The following is a 20,797-nucleotide window of genomic DNA, read 5'->3' on the forward strand; positions in this document are numbered from 1 at the left end:
CAAAACCAAACCGTCCGGAGTGCGATCCACCTCGATCCCAAGGAAATATTTTCATATCCCAAGATATTTGATACTAAAATTTTCATCCAGGTGTGTCTTGGTGTTTTGTATCTTTACGTCATCATTAACCACAATGATAACATCATCAACATATATGAGAGCTGCAACAAAGGTTTTTCCTTGCTTATACATGAAAAAATAATGGCCTGCACGAGATTTCTTAAAACCAATGCCATGTAACACTGAAGTAAATTTTTTATACCAATTCCTCGATGCTTGTCGAAGCCCATATAAAGACTTATGTAACTTACACAGTCTCGTTTCTTCCTTTCTTAAGAAACCTTGTGGAATCTTCATGTAAATATCTTCATCTAAATATCCATACAGGAAAGCATTGATGACATCTAGTTGATGAACGATCCATTCCTTTTTTACTGCAACCGTAAGCAAACTACAAACCGTCACCAACTTACCCACTGGTGCAAATGTATCATGGAAATCTACTCCCTCCATTTGTGTGAAGCCTTTCGCGACAAGTCTCGCCTTGTATCTTTCAACATCTCCATTGGGTTTATATTTAATTTTCTAAACCCACTTTGAATCAATGGCACACTTTCCTTTTGGAAGTTCTACTAAGGTCCACATTCCATTGTCTTTAGGAGCTTTGATTTCCTTCTACATAGCTTACTTCCATCTATTGTCTTGAACAACCTCATTAAAATGTTTTGGTTCGTAATTGGAACTAATGGCGGCTAGAAAAGCTTTGTGAGAATCAAAAAAAATTTCATAAGAAATAAAATTAGCTAAAGGATATACTGTCGAAGAGCTTTGATTGGGTGCGGGTGGTGCACAGTCAACCGAAGGTGGGAGATTAACAACAAAATCACTAAGGTGTCTTGGCTGAATTCTTATTCTTTTCTCTCTAACGTCGTTATCCTCGGTTGGTGTAGCCTGGGAATTCATGTTTTTGGTCCCATTATTAGAGAAAGAGTAACCAAAATTCATAAACTTTGGATCTAGGTTAAAATTTTCATGTATTGAATAAGTTTCTTTTGTTTTATTGTTTTGATCGATGCTTTCTTCAAAAAAAAGTTCTCTCAGAAACTCAAGAACCTCATTTTTGTCTTGATGGTCTCCGTGAATGGCAACATAAGGAAAGGAATCTTTGACAAATCTAACATCTCTTGATATCACAATCCTTTTGTGTTCAAGATCATAAATTTTGTAACATTTTGTTCCTTGGGGATACCCCAAGAATATTCTCAATCCCCCCTCACTTCGAATTTTTCTTCTCTGGTTTCATTGCTTCTATAATATGTCAAACATCCAAAAACTTTCGTGTGATCATATTTTGGTTTTTGGTTAAGCAAAATTTCATATGAAGTTTTGTTCTCAATAACCTTGGAAGGTAGTTGGTTGATAATGTAGGTGGCTTTCATGACACAATCTCCCAAAAACTTGGTTGGCAAACTTGATTCAAACCTTAGTGCTCTAGCAATATCGAGAAGGTGTCGATATTTTCATTCCACGACCCCATTTTTTTGGAGTGTATATGGGCAAGTGGTTTCTAACAGAATACCTTGTTTGTCATAAAAATCAATCATAAAGTTGGCAGTGAACTCCCCTCCATTGTCACACTTGATTCGTTTGATGGTTTTGGGAAACTGGTTTTTAACCATGGTGATAAAATTAACTAGGCAAGTACTAGCTTCATGTATGTGTTTTAAAAAGAAAATTTGAAACAACTCTGCTAAAGTCATCTACAATGGCTAAAAAATAATTTGACCCAAATATTGAAGGCGTTCATTATTTTCCCCATATATCACAATGTATTAATTCAAAACACTCGGTGGTTTTTATTGAACTAACAGGACAAGGTAACCTTTTATGTTTTTCTTTAACGCAAGAGTCACAAGCATTATTTTTATTTTAAAAAAAAACATTCATAAGGAAATCTACGTTGCGGAGCTTCGAATCTGAAGTGTGTCCCAACCTTTTGTGCCAGATGTCGATATCTAATGTGGTCATCATAGCTTTCTTCTCGTTCGCCATAATTCCCATTTAGTATAGACCGCCTTTGCACTCACCGGCACCAATCAAGTCCTTCAACTGCAAGCCCTGGATTACATATAAATCAAGAAAGAAGGTTATAGCACATTGGAGGTCGTTAGTAAGCCGACTGACTGGAAGTAAGTTGCAATTGAAGTCCGGAATGAGTAAGACTCCTTTAATTTTGTACCCCCAACGAAGGTACATTCACCTTTTCCTTCTACTAGTATCTTGTCTCCATTAGGAATAACAACAAGAGTTTCAAAAGGATTTTTCATCTTATTATTAAGCCAATCTAACTTACAGGTTATGTGTCATGTTGCACCAGAATCAATAACCCAATCATTGTTTTGATTAAGCTTACTATCCATATTTATTGTTGATTTTGTGTTGTTCCTTCTATTTCTTTCTTCTTTAGCAAAATGTTTTACAAGCTTCTAATATTGTTCAACTGTCAATCCTGCAATACGGTTTTGTTTTGCATCAATGCAAGCAGCCTTGGGCTTTGTCTTTTCTCGTTTTCCCTTGTCTGGCCAACACTCTGGATACCTTATTCGCTTAAAACAACCTTCAGGGTTGTGCCCATCTCTTCCACAAAAATCACAGTGTTCCAACTCACTGTTGTTGGAGTGTTTTACATTTTTTTGCACCGATTTGTTCCGTTTTTTAGTTGAAATTTTTTTTTCGGCGACTTGGTGTAAACGCTTGGAAAGCAGCAAAATCCATGGTTGTTCTTTTGTGGTCCGAAATTGACCTCTGATGTTCGTCTTCGGCGACAAGATGGTAAGCGGTTATGAGGGTAGGAGTGGGGTTCATGGATAGTATTTGGGTTCTGGTGGTGCTGAATTCAGCATTCAAACCCATCAAAAACTAATACAATCTCTCATTTTCTTTAGCTTCATTTAATTTCTTCCCAATATTGCAATCACATTTATTGCAAGTGCACCATGGGGCGGGAGAGACCGACTGAATCTCATTTGTGACATCCCCAAAATCACGGCCAGAAAAGACCGGTTTCATTTATGCTTTTAAAATAGTTTCAGAGTAAATCCATTGATTTAAAAGAGTTGCGGAATTTGTTCTCAAAACAAAATATGATAAAATAATATTTATCAAAGCACTTCATCAAAAGATGCATTTTCATTATATAACAATATTTGGGATGTCATGTTCCAATAAACAGACCAAAAGCATAAACAACAACAGATAGACCATACAACAGTTACATATAATGACTGGTCTAATATCAAAAGATCTTGATAAGTCATCCAACTTATGTTCTCGCGCCACTACCTGTAATACAACAAAACTGAGTGGGTCAGGCTTGGGAGCCTGGTGAGCATATAGGGTTTTCAACCCACAATAAATAATTATATTTAATTTCACCAACCAACAATAACCCGATTACCCATTACCGTTATCCTCATTTTACGTCCCTAAAACAACATCTATTACAAGGGACCTAATCTAGGATTTTCATCGGGACGGACATTACTGCAATGGGTTTCCTCAACAATAGATGTCCTAAAGGCAACCATGTGGGGGATAGAGTACACCAGTGAACACATCGTCCACAACACCTACAAGTTATGAACCTGCCAGCGTTCCACAGGACTGTCTAGAAAGAGTCTGTGGACATCATCCATACTCCGCTATATGACTAGATCAACAACATCAACATCGAGGCCTCTTATCATTTTATTTCATCACACAACCACTATCTACCCATGTTCTACCCAACATCTTTGTATATATATATATATATATATATACACACACACACACACAACATAACACATGTATAAAACATTCAACCGATACTCATTTCAAATAACACATAACATATAAACACATAGCATGTATTTTATGGAAATACTTCGTATTTATATGTTAGAAGAAAGTAACTACACACTCACTTGATCAGAAGATGATCGGACAACACTACGACTCTAAGAGTAGTATTCTTTGGTGAAACCGGGAGATCTTCACAAAAATCGGGCTTCTCGCGGGTAGAGTTTCGGCTCGGAAACTTTACTTCTCGGGATCTTTGGTGCTTCGGGACTTGCTTCGGGTCTCGAGATGATACCGGGGCTTCGGGGGTATAATTTTCACGTAGATCAATGAAATAAGGGTGAGAGAGAAGAGATTTGGCAACCACAAACGGCTGCCCTTTGTGTTCTATTTATAAGGTTGAAGTCAGCCGCAAACGCAGGGCGTTCCCCGAACGCAGTGCGTTCCCTTCGAACGCGGTGTGTAGGAGTGGATTTCCGATCATATGCCTTATCTGTTGAGTCAGCATCGATGTGGCCAATCCGGAGCCAAGCACTGAACGCAGGGCGTTCCCACTTTGGGATGCGTGCCTCGAACTTCAGAAATTCATAACTTTCGCATACGATCTCCGATTTTGACGTTCTTTATATCCACGCGTAGGTGAGATTATGCTCTATAACTTTCATTTAGACTCCGTCAGCTAATTTTGAATTTTATTTTTATTATATTATTTTTAGTAGCCGGGACAAGAAAACTCCGTTAGAAATTCATAACTTCTTCGTCCGACGTCCGTTTTCGTCTGTCTTTCTTCCGTTGGACTACTATCGACGAGATCTTCGATTCTCGTTTAGATTGTTTCGGATAGAAATCCCTCAATCTCAAATACGAACTTCGGGCTGCATACCGCTAAGTCGAAACTTAGAAAAATCATAACTTCCCCATACGAAGTCGGATTTAGACGTTCTTTTTATGCACGCTCTCAGTTTAATGTATTCTACAACTTTCGTTTAGATCACTAAGGCTAAATATCGCTCTATCTTAAATTCGTATTTTACGTCATACAGCGTCGTGCCGGTTCTGTCACGAAACTTCGACAGGTCATAACTTCTTCATTATAATTTGGATTTCGGCATTCTTTATATATTCGGAAACCTCGTCACGACCACTATGTCTTCATGTATCAATATTGGGTTTATCTAACATTTCATTTTCACGCTTATTTTTATTCTTAATTCATTTAAGTCACACAGTTAAGCACAAACACATAATACTCAAATAATACACTTCTATTATTTCAAAACGGGTTACAAAGGTTAACCTAGACTGTTACATTATCATTAATGCCTAGCCTAGAAACGTGCATGTTACATCATCCTAAACACCCCGTAACTTGATGTAATAAGCGGAAAACATACATACCTTCTTGATGGGTGTTAGTGAGAGACTGCTTCAATTCATAAGCTCTTAGAGCACTCTCTTTTCCAAATCTTTCTTGCAGATCTACCCATATTTTTGATGTAGTGTTCGCATATTTTACGCTGCCCCTGATGTTCTTTTCCATAGCTGTAGTCAGCCATATGTCAACGATGAGTGCATTAAATAAGAGTAAGTTATATGACAGTTATTCACAAAGTCAAAAGTAATTATCTAAGTTGGATATGAACCATATGTTATATCAAATTGTTGTTTTACCTATCAATAATATCCTCCCCTCGAAATAGATAGTAATTTATTAATTTATCAAAATGAAGTTATACATAACATAATTTCCTTAAGATATCCATTATTCTACACATAACATCTATCGTTTTGTTTAACGATATATTAGTAGATAACTTTAGTAGATACATATTCCTCTGTGCCTTTGTAAAAGTACACATCTATATGCTAGCAGTTGAATCCATCAAATAGATGTATAATGAATCTCATATCACCATTTTTAATTGTAAAGCCCGTAATTTTGGGATAAACAATTCAAAATATAATAAGCTATAAAAACAACATTTTTATAGAATATTATTTAGGATAAATAATCTTAACCAAAGTTATAGTATATGTGACAAGGATTCTGTACATATAAAGATCTCTGAAATCCGACTTTGTATGAAGAAGTTATGCTTCTTCGGAGTTTCGCTATTAAACCGACACGCCTCTGCGTATTGTAAAAAGTGAATTTTCGATAGATTGCTTATTAGCCTAAGTAATCTAAAAGAAAGTAGTAGTAGTCGTAAAACCAAGATCATGCATATAGAGAACGTACAAATCTTACTTCGTACAAGTAAGTTATGATTTTTCGAAGTTTCAGTGTAACTATGTTAGTACATAAATTGAACTTTTTATCGTTTATTTGTAGCCAAACAATCTAAGCGGGAGTCAAAGATCTCGTTAATACGAGTTTGTCAATATAAAGATAGTCAAAAACAGATGTCGTATGAAAAAAATATGAATTTTAAATGGGGAGTAGCTGTCTAAGCCTTCTAAAATAATAAATAAAAAAAATAAAATCAGAATTAGTCGTCGTAGTCTAAATGAAAGTTGTACATCTCGTTGATAGCTACACATGGATATAAAAAAAGTTAAAAAAAAAATGGAGTTTATATGAAGAAGTTACAAATTTTTTAAGAATCGCGAGATGCATCATGTGCAAAAAGACGCGGCGTGCGCTTCTAGAAGCTGTCACGCAGCACCACCCGAATCAGGAAACGTGTCAGCAAGCGAAAGGAACAACATGTTCGAAGGGCACGACACACACCTCTAAGAGGCGCGACGCACCTTTGCAAATTTTGTATATAAATAGCTGCCAATTGTTCATTCTTTCCCCCACACCTCTCCAATTCTCTCTCTCGAAATTTCTATTCTCTTAGCCTGAAAAATCTTAGTATTTAGGGTATTTTGGTGAAGCTCTGATGTCCCTCAGATCCTGGTAATTAGGAACTATCGGGCCGAAATCCTGCTAGTGCAATTCCAGACTTTTGTCATGAAAATCTCTTTAAGTTAAGATACACTTATATTGCTTTCAGTGTAACTTATATTTATAATTATATTCCTTATTATAAATTTATAAATAATATTTTTCAGTGATTCCAAGTCATTATACTAATTGATCTACTTATGGTGGATGATGTCTAGACTGGATTAGTGAGGAGTTTAAAGTGAGATTTCCAAACAGTATACTTTGTATACCAATCGGACCCTACCTCCGATATTGATGGAGACATTGGAATTAGTGAGAAGTATAGACTATAATTATGATGGGTTTTAGCCATAAGAACTTTCCTATGTGCGCATGCAAAACCCTATTGCTTGGATCTAGGCTTTCTAATAAACATGCTTTGAATCCAAGACTTCTTATTACTAATTAGGTTAAATAACAACATTGAAACAGATCTAGAATCATACCTTTGAGTTCCTTGTTGATCTTGAGGTCTTGGAGCTTCTAGAGTCACAAATGTCACTCCTCTAATGGCTTACAAACACCAAAGCAAGGAGGATGATTTGGGAGAGAGGAGAGGGGAGGAATTTCGACCAGAGATTCCTTACTTTAGGTCAAGTGTCGAATTCCCCATGCCATAGGGTCTATTTATACTTGTAGACTCCTTAAGGGTTACAACCTAAACCCTAATTGGATAATCTTCTCTTAAGGCTATCCAAATCCATTCCATAGATAAGCATATGAACGATTTTAGCTATCCAAAAGCTCTTAGAATTCGTCCATGCCATATCCAAATGGATTTACAGTCTAAAGCTTAACTATCAAACAATTGACAGTTTATACCCCTTTATTTAATTAATCTCTTTAAGTCACCAAATTAATTCTAATTAATTCTATGACTTATATTAATCAAATAACAAATATATTATTCATTATAATATTTACTCTCTCTCAATAAATCATCCCATCAAGTTGCTATGGTGAAGGCAACCCAAAAGGACCATGCACAACCGGGTCAAGTACTTGCCCAATATAGTTGCAGCCTTAGACACTATTCCAACAGTCTCCCACTTGGATAAGTCTAGTAACTATATAAGTACAATTCGGTTTGCAATCGTAGCTCTCAAAGACGCTGTCAACTCTGATCTAATCAATCTTGTCCTTTAGATAAGGGAACGTACAGTCCTCTGTTAGATATCATGCTAACAATCCTATGGAATGGTTAGTCAAGCATTTAGGTTTCTCGATCTCTGATTTATTTGACATAGAACTTAATCGAACACATCAATTCAGTTCTGACCGGGCCCGGCACATAAGTCAAATCAAATCATCGAGCGGCCGAGATATCGCTTTTACCCTCTTAGATAAAAGTTACAGATAAACTTCGACTTATATGCATTTACTTATTCATTTACCAACTATACACAACAATACGTTTTATAACACCAAGTTACTGATGCGTTTTCGTATTATCAATGTACAATCAATTAACAAATAATAAACCATATATCTAGGTTTTAAGACTATATGATATTATCGTCTTGCGATCACCTTTTATATCATATTCCATAAGGTGATTCCAGCAAGCGTGGGTTTATTCCAATGCTCAAAACTAGTTCATAAGCACTCATGAATGTTGCAGCAATCCTTTGCTATGTCTAACACCATTTAGACATTCTACACACCAATTCATGACAATCTTCATTCATATCTACTCCCAATATATGAACGATTGTGGACCATTTGAATAATTCGATTATTCCTAATAAACTCAATTATTCTGGAAGTCAAAACATGCAAAGTGAAACAATAGCTAAACAATTAACATAAGATAGTAACATTACTCATAAATAAAACTCCTTTATTTAATCATCAAATGTTAATTACATTTATCTATTATACGTTTCTAATACTATCTAATCTATGCTAATATCATCCTTCAGCCCAATACTCCTAGCATGCCGCAAGTGCTTAACCCTACTCAGTCCCTTCGTAAGCGGATCTGCTGGGTTATCTTCTGATGATATCCTCTTCACTACGAGTTGTCCTTCTTCTACACGATGTCTAATGAAGTGATACTTTCTGTCGATATGTCTTGATCTACCATGATCCCTCGGTTCCTTGGTTAAGGCAACCGCACCTTCGTTATCACAGAAAATCTCCATTGGCTCCTTTATGGCAGGTACAACTCCAAGATCACCGATGAAGTTCTTTAGCCATATTGCCTCCTTCGACGCTTCGCTCGCTGCAATGTACTCTGATTCGCACGTTGAATCAGCTACGGTTTCCTGCTTGGAACTCTTCGATGTCACTGCTCCTCCATTTAGGGTAAAGACCCAGCCCGACTGCGAACGGTAGTTGTCCCTATCGGTCTGAAAACTGGCGTCACTATACCCTCTCACCTTCAAGTCATCACTCCCTCCGAGGACTAAGAACCATTCCTTCGTCCTCCGAAGGTACTTAAGGATGTTTTTCACTGCAATCCAATGTGCTTTGCCAGGATTCCCTTGATATCTGCTAACCATGCTCAAAGCGAAGGCTACATCAGGGCGAGTACAAGTCATAGCGTACATGATTGAGCCAACTGCGGAAGCGTATGGTACTCGGCTCATTTCCGTTATCTCAGCTTCGGTACTCGGACTTTGAGTCTTACTCAATTTGGCATTACTTTGTATCGGTAGTTCTCCCTTCTTTGAGTTTTCCATACTAAAACGTTTTAGTACCTTCTCTAAGTAAGTATTCTGACTAAGTCCAATTTGTCTCTTACTTCTCTCTCTTACTATCCTTATTCCCAAAATGTAAGAAGCCTCTCCGAGGTCCTTCATAGTGAAGCACTTCCCGAGCCAGGACTTAACCTCCTGCAGAGTCGGGATGTCGTTTCCTATGAGTAATATGTCATCGACATATAGAACGAGGAAGCTTACTATACTCCCACTGGCTTTGACATATACACAAGATTCGTCTTCGCTTCGTACAAATCCAAACTCTTTGACTTTCTCATCGAAGCAAAGATTCCATCTGCGAGACGCTTGCTTAAGTCCATAAATGGACTTCTCAAGCTTACACACTCTATTCGGATGCTTCGGATCCACAAACCCCTCTGGCTGAGCCATGTAAACATCCTCGGCCAACTTTCCGTTAAGGAAAGCGGTCTTGACATCCATTTTCCAAATCTCATAATCACGAAATGCGGCAATTGCTAGCATCACTCTAATAGATTTAATCTTCGCAACTAGTGAGAAGGTCTCATCATAGTCAACTCCGGGAGTTTGAGTAAAGCCCTTCGCGACCAATCGCGCTTTATATGTGTGTACGTTTCCATCCACGTCGGTCTTCTTCTTGAAGATCCATTTGCACCCAACGGTCTTACGTCCGGGCACGTAATCAACCAAATTCCAAACTTGGTTATCATACATGGATTGGATCTCGCTATCCATTGCCTCTTTCCACTTTACAGACTCCGGGCCTGCCATGGCTTCCTTATAGCTATTAGGTTCATCAAGATTTACTAGTGTACCATCACTAATATACGTGTCCCCTTCGGTAGTAATATGAAAGCCATAAAACTGGGGATGAACTCTAACTCTATCGGAATGTCTAAGAGGTAAGGATTCGTCAATCGGTTCAACCGGAGTTTCCTCCTCGGGTTGATTGCCAGCGGTAGAGGTTCCTTCATCTATCGACTCTTGAATCTCTTCAAGTTCGATTTGCCTCCCACTGTCTCCTTGGCTTATGAGTTCTCGCTCTCGGAAAACTCCTCTCCTCGCAATGAAGACAACATTGTCCTTCTGTCTATAGAAGAGATATCCAAAGGATGTCTGTGGGTAGCCGATGAAAATACATCGCTCACTTCGAGGTTCAAGCTTGTCGTGAGTATCTCGTCTTACGAAAGCCTCGCAACCCCAAACCTTGATATGTGCCAACGAGGGAGCTTTCCCTGTCCACATCTCGTGAGGTGTTTTGGAAACCTTCTTAGCAGGGACTCGGTTAAGGATATGGGCGGCAGTCTCTAAGGCATACCCCCAAAAAGAGATTGGTAGTGAAGCACGACTCATCATAGAGCGAACCATATCCAATAAGGTTCGATTACGCCTTTCTGCCACACCATTTAACTGCGGTGTCCTAGGAGGAGTCAATTGTGAAACTATTCCACACTCCTTGAGATAATCGTGGAATTCAAGACTTAGGTACTCTCCTCCTCGATCGGATCGAAGCATCTTGATTTTCCTGCCCAATTGATTCTCCACTTCATTCTTGAACTCTTTGAACTTTTCAAAGGTGTCTGACTTTTGCTTGATTAAGTAGATATACCCATATCTACTATAGTCGTCGGTAAAAGTCACGTAGAAGCGGTTCCCATCCTTCGTGGTTGATCTAAATGGTCCACATACATCGGTATGTATTAGGTCCAATAGACCTTCGCCCCTTTCACATGTACTCGTGAAGGGTGATTTAGTCATCTTCCCAAGTAAACAAGACTCGCATGTGTCATCTTCCCTAAGGTCGAATGACTCCAACACTCCATCCTTTTGGAGTTGGGCTATGCGTTTCTTGTTGACATGTCCAAGACGACAATGCCACAAGGATGCTTTATCCATACTAGTGGAAGAATCAATATTCAAAACATCATTTCCTAAGTTATCAACAATCATAACGGTTCCATATATTCCATTACATGGTATAGCTTCAAAGTAAAAGACACTATTTAGATAAGCCAAAATAGAACCATTCTCATTATTAAAAGAAAATCTAAATCCTTGTCTATATAAACCATGAAATGAAATGATGTTTCTAGCCATTTCTGGCGAATAGCAACAATTGTTCAAATCTAAAACCAAACTATTCCTAAGCACTAAAGAATACACTCCAATCTTGGTCACAGGCGACGATCTTCTGTTCCCCATGATTAGATTTATCCTTCCTTGCTCCACATCCCTACTTCTTCTTAGTCCCTGCACATTCGAACAAATGTGATAACCACAACCGGTATCAAGAACCCAAGAAATAGCATGATTAGAATCGTTAGATTTGATTGTATATATACCTGCGAAAGATGGCTTGATCTTTCCTTCTTTGATTGCTTGCAGGTAATCCGGGCAGCTTCTCTTCCAATGTCCTATCTTGTGGCAGTGGTGGCACTCTGCCTCCTTCGGGTTAGAGCATGGCTTAGCGGGATCAACTTTGGTCCCACTAGAAGAGGCACCATCTCGGGCTTTTACCATGCGATAGTTCTTCAATGAAGCTTTCCTCTTCTTTCCCTTCCCTTGACCAATAGCCAAGACAGGAGCAGCGGGCGGATTGGGAGTAGGTGCAACAAACTTGTCCTTGAAGTTGCTCTCAGCAACCCTCAAGAGACCTTGGAGCTTGCTTAGGGTGACCTCTTCTTTGTTCATGTGGTAGGTCATCCTAAATTGGTTGTACATCGGAGGCAAAGAGTGAAGCACCATGTCGATCGCCAAGTCCTCACCGAAGTCAACATTTAACTTACGAAGGCGGTCGACATACCTTTGCATCTTTTGCAAGTGCACGGTAAGAGATTCTCCATGACCCATCTTCGCGGAAATCATGTTAGTGAAAATCTCATACCTCTCTTGTCTCGCGTTTTGGTGGTACCTCTCCAATAAGTCTTGGTGCATCTCGTACGGGTACATGTCCTCGTAGGACTTTTGGAATTCGGAGTTCATGGTGGCGATCATGATGCAATGTACCTTCGTTGCATCTCGCTCATGAGTTTCAAAGGCGGTGATTTCGGCTGGAGTAGCGATTTCGGTGTTGATTTTCTCGAGCTTCTCATCAAGGACATACTCTTTGTCCTCATAGCGAGCAATGGTGCGAATGTATCTTATCCATTCGCTAAAGTTCGTTCCATCGAAGGTGACCTTTTGGCAAAGGCTCATCAATGTGAAAGAACTAGCAGCAGCGTTGTTAGCATTTGACATCTACAATTAGAAAAAGGACAAAGATAGATTAGAATAAGAATCCCTAATTATCACCAAATAAGAAAATTAGGGCTAGGATCCAACAATAACATTTACATACTAGAAAAGGGATGCCGTAATCTAATATGCAAATAAATTGAAGGTAAGTGAATGACGATTCACTAATTCTCCATCACAAAACTTAAACTTTTAGTCCTAAGTGTTTTTGAGAATTCCTAGGTTCGGATGAGATTCATTGAAACTATTCAATGGCATGTTTAAATCTCGATATGTCCCTCTTGTTTGTGACTGGGATGCCGAGGATCACAAAGCGGGTGTGAATTACCATGCAAATTCACATGGTGCCTTCATTGTAACGATCACCTATTCGATGTGCCGGTAAACCACACACGCTCCATCGAACTATGATAAACAATGAATCACCCTTTGCCACCTTCGCTTAGAACCAATTAGTGTGCCGGTAAACCACACACGCTTCACTAACATCATAGCAAGGTGCAAAGTGTAATTTCATGGGATTGCATCAATTCACTTTTCCTAAAGTAACTAGGATTGGGAAATTTTAAAAAAAAATGTGTAGTTACTTTGTATTTCTTATTATACTTTTAATGAGAGGATGAGGTTGCCCTATCCTACCCGTTCGGCTAACGACCCTCCACCAATCAAGCAAGCGGTGGGTGTGAGTGTACACCCATTAAGCGCCATTTTATAGGCCGCAACCTTATACCCACCTTATAGATTGGCTTCGTGAATGAGGCCTACTAACGGTAAGACTAGCATTTAGTTATACATATATATATTATACTAGTAATATCATATTAGTATAGGGTTGTATTTTAAAACTTTTTAAAATCTAGGGTTTGAAATTTAAGTTGTCTAAATTAAAGCTTTTAATCACAAATATAAATTTCAAAACTTGAGGGCAAGTTTTAAACATTTAAAACATGGAGGATCAAATAACAAATAATTCCAATTAACAATTAATATCCTAATTATCTATATTTGATTTATTCAAGATTTCTTTTAAGATAATTATCAAAATAATCAAAATAATTAATTAATTATCATATAAGGAAATTAAATATTTTATTATATGATAAATATCTTTAATTAGATCAAGATAATAGTCATATATATCATAAAATCGGATTTAGGTTGATCTATTATGATTAAGGTAAGTTTCCATAAGATAATCACAAAGAAATCCCGAATCTGGTCATTCCTGACGCCTAGACTCGCCGAGTGCACAAAGGGACTCGCCGAGTCAGGCCTACTCGCCGAGTCAGTGACTCAGAAACCTAAAAATCGAATTTTGCAGGTTTGTTTCAGTTAATCAAGCAACAATTTAAAGAAAACCAAACTAGGCTCTGATACCACTGATGGGTTTTAGCCATAAGAACTTTCCTATGTGCGCATGCAAAACCCTATTGCTTGGATCTAGGCTTTCTAATAAACATGCTTTGAATCCAAGACTTCTTATTACTAATTAGGTTAAATAACAACATTGAAACAGATCTAGAATCATACCTTTGAGTTCCTTGTTGATCTTGAGGTCTTGGAGCTTCTAGAGTCACAAATGTCACTCCTCTAATGGCTTACAAACACCAAAGCAAGGAGAATGATTTGGGAGAGAGGAGAGGGGAGGAATTTCGACCAGAGATTCCTTACTTTAGGTCAAGTGTCGAATTCCCCATGCCATAGGGTCTATTTATACTTGTAGACTCCTTAAGGGTTACAACCTAAACCCTAATTGGATAATCTTCTCTTAAGGCTATCCAAATCCATTCCATAGATAAGCATATGAACGATTTTAGCTATCCAAAAGCTCTTAGAATTCGTCCATGCCATATCCAAATGGATTTACAGTCTAAAGCTTAACTATCAAACAATTGACAGTTTATACCCCTTTATTTAATTAATCTCTTTAAGTCACCAAATTAATTCTAATTAATTCTATGACTTATATTAATCAAATAACAAATATATTATTCATTATAATATTTACTCTCTCTCAATAAATCATCCCATCAAGTTGCTATGATGAAGGCAACCCAAAAGGACCATGCACAACCGGGTCAAGTACTTGCCCAATATAGTTGCAGCCTTAGACACTATTCCAACAAATTAGTCGCCATAAATATAAGACTGAGACCCAGTGATACTTTTACTTAGGTCACTTTAAAGGAAAAGGTAGTGTGTTAGGCGAAGCGCAGCCAAATTCTTCAGTCATCCACTTTTAACAAGTGAGTGCATAGTTAATTTCATCTTACACATAGATATGAAGTATTTAGATAATTAAGTGATATATGTGCCTATTATCTGTGATTAAGACCTTCTATGTTACATGAAACTATATGTGTGGATTTTATTTAACCATACACGTATTTTCATACTTATAATATATAGGGTAGTAAAGGGTAAAGAGAGGTGGAAATAATGATGAGAGGCCGAGACTTTTATAGTACTACTGGACTAGCAATGAGGTCAACTAGTAGATGTTAATTGATCATACATGGGCAAGTCTACAAGTTGTATATGTTAATGAAATTGTTTGTGGATAGGTCTACGACCAGTAGGCATTGATGAAATGTATGCAGACAGGTACAGAACCAGTAGTTGTTACTAAGTTATACATGGGTGGGTCCGATTTGTAGATGTTAAGAAACCACATACAGACAGGACTACGACTTGTAGGTATGAATAAATTATTCATGTGGGTATTTTGTTTACCCCATGGTATAGTAATTGTAGCAAGTTTTCAATATTAGGGTAATACAGTACCAACCAATTCAATATATATATATATATATATATATATATATATATATATATATATATATATATATATATATATATACTTGTTTAGTGTTTAGCATTTTAGATGCTTTCATATTAGCATTTACCTTAAATTTTAAATTCATGTTGGCATGTCCCATTTTCTCTCACTCTCATGTTAGAAATTAATAAAATCCTTTTGGATCAACTTTTCAATCGTAACAATTACAAAACTCTTATTCATAAAACATTCATTCATGTTTTACAATGCTCAAGAACATAGAAATACTCATTTCAAAAACCTTCATACATGTTGGTATATATCATTACCAACATGTACCAACCTAACTTATTGATAGTCAAACAAACTGTTACCAACTATACTTTGTACGATAGTGGTATAATCTTTTTTCTACCAACTATAATTGGTATGGCACATGGTTTAGGGAAAAATAACTGGTACCGTACCAAATTCGCCTCTAAAAGACATTTAAAAATAAATAAATAAATAAACCCCATTAACACTCCAATTCACAAACAAGAAAAAAATTAAAGAAAAAGTGGTTTCGACATGGTTTATCGAATTTAAAGTTTATTTACTTGAATGAAAATAAATAAAAATATTAAAAAACATAAATAACTAAAACTATAAAATAAAAATAGAAAGCAAAATGTCAATAAGATTAAAAAAATTATTATGTTGCTGAAATTATTTATATATATATATATATATATATATATATATATATATATATATATATATATATATATAGTTAGGTTCATGTGTTTCTTATATTTATTGTGGGCTAGGATACACCAACAAGAATATTGTAAAATTAAATAATTATTTAATTAAATAAATATAGATATTAAATGAATTCCATAACTATATGTATATTAAATGATATCCATAGTTATAATTCTTTTTTTATAGAAACTAATTAAATTTGTCAATAATGTTATCAATAACATTCTTTCAAAATGAATTCGCATCTAGGTTTTCATGTATGAGACTATGGATTTGTGTGTTGTTTATGGACACACTCACTTAAAATACAACAAAGTTGAATGGAACATGAAGAACGATAGTGTATTCTATTATAATACACTCTCATTCTGTTAGATTATACTTTTTAATCTTATAGAATAAACTCTTATTCTGCTAGAATATTATTGTTGACATTAATGACGAATTTAATTAGTTCCCATAAAAGAATTATAATTATTGATTTCATTTAATATACATATAATTATGGAAATTATTTAATATCTATATTTATTTGATTAAATAATACATTAATTTTTACTAAATTCTTATTAGTACATTCTAACACACAATAGATGTGAGAAACGTTTGGACCAAGCTCGCTCTCTCTCTCTCTCTCTCTCTATATATATATATATATATATATATATATATATATATATATATATATATATAGAGAGAGAGAGAGAGAGAGAGAGCTAGGTTCAAATGTGGATTGACATCTATTGTGCGGACATGTGGACAGTGCTATTATGTGAGAATGAAAAAGAAAATATGTTGTTTGATATTGTGAACACGTTCAATCTTACATAACTATTGTCATTATCACAAATTTTCACCAATTAAATCGTCTATATGGTTATTATAGACTTTTTTTTATTATTCACATTCTGTTAGAATGTTGTCAGGATGTTTATTGAGTCGTATTCTGTAAAAATAAAAATGAGTGAAAAATGATGTATGAGAACAAAAATGAATAAAAAATCAATGAGAATGAATGGAAATGACAATAATTGTGTGAGGTTGAACGTATTCACATTACCCAGTAACCTATTCTTTTAATAATTATAATAGAATAACATTGTCCACATGTCCGTATAATAGTTTTCTATCCACATTATATATATATATATATATATATATATATATATATATATATATATATATATATATATATATATATATAAAGTTTCAAATTTACAAAATTACACAAATGGTCTTTGAGGTTTGTAGTATATTACAAATTTAGTACAATAATAAAATAGTCTTTTTTATTAAAATCTAACGGCTGGAAAATTAGATTTAACTACAGGAGGATATTTCATGGAATTTTGCAAACCACATGGACCGGTGATGTTTCGTTTTCCATGAAAATCCTCAAAATAGGATATTTTGTAAACCACAATGAACAATTATAGAATTTGTCTATATTTTATGGTTAAAATTAATCAGAGGAATTAATATCATTAAAAACAGTTTTACATCGAGATCCAAAATAAAAACAAACGATCAACAAGCTCTGTTACTAACTAAATTGTCCAAGTAATTTAACGGAATATTAAATAAAAGTAGCCGCCGGTTGATGAACGGCTGATATTAAATCCTGGTTTTTTTCTCATTACAACGTAGTTGCTTCCCTTCCCTCCAAGTCAAATGTCAATGGCTGAAAATATATGATCGGTCCTTTTCTGTATCCAAAAGTCATTCGTGTTATCAATACTTCAATAGTCATAGGACAATAAATACTTGAGTTGTAAGTAGTTCGAGGGTAGAAATATTTATTGCATGCTTCTGTAACAATCATTTTTATCACATATTTTAGATAGTTTTGTTCTCTAGATGATGGTTTTGATGCTAATGTGGATATACAATAAGATACAACGGTTTTCACAATTAATCATGAATAGTGATATTAATTTACAACTTTCGTTCACTTGCTTGCAACAAAGGGAAAGGGTTGTAACTTTAACTCGAATTGTGGTGGGTCACGGTCGCTGAAGTAAGGGATTAAGAGGTGCAATTAATAATGTCATATAGTCATATTCAAGATTTGTCATTAATAGGGTTATTAAAAAAGATATATCAAATGCAAATAGATAACGTCTACGGTCTACCCTTTAAAAAAAATGGTGATATATTGATTTTGATCTTGAGTTTTGATGGGGGTCAGTCATGGTGGGTTTTGGTGGTCAACGACGGAAAAGAAAGTCACGTTACGAAGATGAAAATCAATAAAAAGAGAGAAATTAATGAAAGTTTTGTTTAATGTTATTATTTATCTCCACAAAAAAAATTCATAGTTCTTCTAGGTAAGGCCAACATGGTAGCCCTTATTCTTACCTCTTAATTTTTTTAGTTTGTGAAAAGCTTTTGAAAAAATTTGTATAATCTTTCTGGCTACTCTTAAAAATATAAAATCATATGTGTTACTCATAACGTTTTGTTTTTGATCCGACACTCAGATATACATTGGTCTTCAACAAAGTTATATTTTGTATGATTGTCTTCACAAGCAAATAATAATATTATGGTTGCTCCATCTTCTTTTTCATCCCATGATGAGAATCTTATGGTTGAAATGCAATTATACGAAATTCTACAAAATAAATAAATAAGTTATTCAAAACTTTACACGTCTAAAATATGTCATATATAAAAGATAAAAGATGTCATATATAAAAATAGTAGTTATCCTCAAGACTAGCTTGCCAATATCAACCTCCTTTTTATCGCATCCTTATAGGATATTGATTTGATAATGACGATGATGATTTGAATTTTGATCCCCAAAAAACTAAAAACTAGAGTTTAATGCTTTCATTGAGATTTGACTATAAAACACTATTTGGTATTTATGTATTGAAATACCTCGTTTTGATCATTACATAATTGTATCGTAGAACCTTATTCAAACAACATTCTGGATACAATTTTTTAAAATTTAGTGTAAGAAACCCTTTTATTTTGAATATTATAAAATTGAATTCCAGTGTATGATACTTCATCGAAGTCGGTCAAAAAGTAATCCGCAGTTTAATATATTTATTCAAATTTTCAAATATAATACATATTTAAATAAAATAATAAAATCTTGCATTAGATTTCGTTCGTGTTCTATTTATACAGTTGATAACTAAAATATATTCTCACTTTCAAAATACTCTTTAAGTTTGAACAAAGTGTAATATGATTTGACCAAGTTTGTTTTGAATTAATAAATCGTATATTGTGGTCTACGATGCCCGACTTATGTTATCATTATCTTCATCTACCCTAATAAATGAAAGTTTTTTTTTGTCACATGTCCTCTTCTCTTTCATTTGGACACATGACATTTTCTAGAATTTTTAAATTTTATATTTTTCACTTGTCATTTTATTATATTTTTCATTTTATTAAATTAAAATTCCACATTTAATGTGTAAGTTAATATATATGTATAGTATTTATTAAAAATGGTTTATATATGTAATGTATTCAATACATTAAAGTCTCATTAATTTTAATAATTTAAAATTTTTCTTATTTTCTTATAAATTCAAACTTTTCAAATTGTTAAAACTTTTTTTTTAATTAAACCCATTTAATACATGGGTCTCACACCTAGTGGCTTAGTATTTAAACCAGCCCATGGTTGTTAAGGTATTGAATTTAATTTTAAAATATTACAATTTAAAATTTTATAAGCGAAAAATGATTTCAATCTTAGTAAAATCGATCTAAATCAAGATCTATATATAGTGAGATTTTAGCATTATGACAACGATCTTCAGACCTTAACACGATCCAATCTCTCACCTCTTTCATTTTATTATATAATCAAGCCTCAAAAATCCGTCTACTCAACTTGAAATTGATCATCAAGAATTGCAAGAACTCATCATTATTTCATCAATTCATCTCAAATTAAACAGATTACATGAGAATATGACAGTTCGGTAATTAAAATTTTCGAAAAAACACTCCCCTTTAGTTTCGAGTCAAGTGTATATATATATATATATATATATATATATATATATATATATATATATATATATATATATGAAAAAGTTCAATATGGAACCATTATATATGGTTCTCCAAGTAATCAAATATTTATTTAAGTTTAGAGTTTATTCTTTATCTAAAAAAACTAAAAATATCTAAATTCATAACTTCACATTAAAAATACTAAAAAATAGATTATATATTTTTTGAATTCATTGTGTGAATCTGCACAGATTCACACTATGAATTTGACAAAAAAAAGTAAATATTTTTATCAAATTGGATATCACTGGAAAAATGATAAAATGTTATGAATTTATGTATTTTTAGTTTTTTTATTGATAAAAATAAGTTCTAAAAGTTGAAAAAATGATTAGTTCCTTGGTTTCATGGTTAATAATGGTTCTATATTGAATCTCAATGTGTGTGTGTGTGTGTGTATATATATATAGGATCTTTTGCGAACCAATATATTCCCACAACCCAACAAACTTTTTTCATGTGACTCTTTTTTAATAATGAATTTTCGAAAATCTTGGAAGTAAATCAAGTTAAGGGTTGAAGTTTAAGAACATT

Source organism: Lactuca serriola, chromosome 9 (genome assembly GCF_051521515.1).
Source record: "Lactuca serriola cultivar US96UC23 chromosome 9, Lser_US96UC23_V15, whole genome shotgun sequence".
Taxonomy (NCBI): Eukaryota; Viridiplantae; Streptophyta; class Magnoliopsida; order Asterales; family Asteraceae; genus Lactuca; species Lactuca serriola.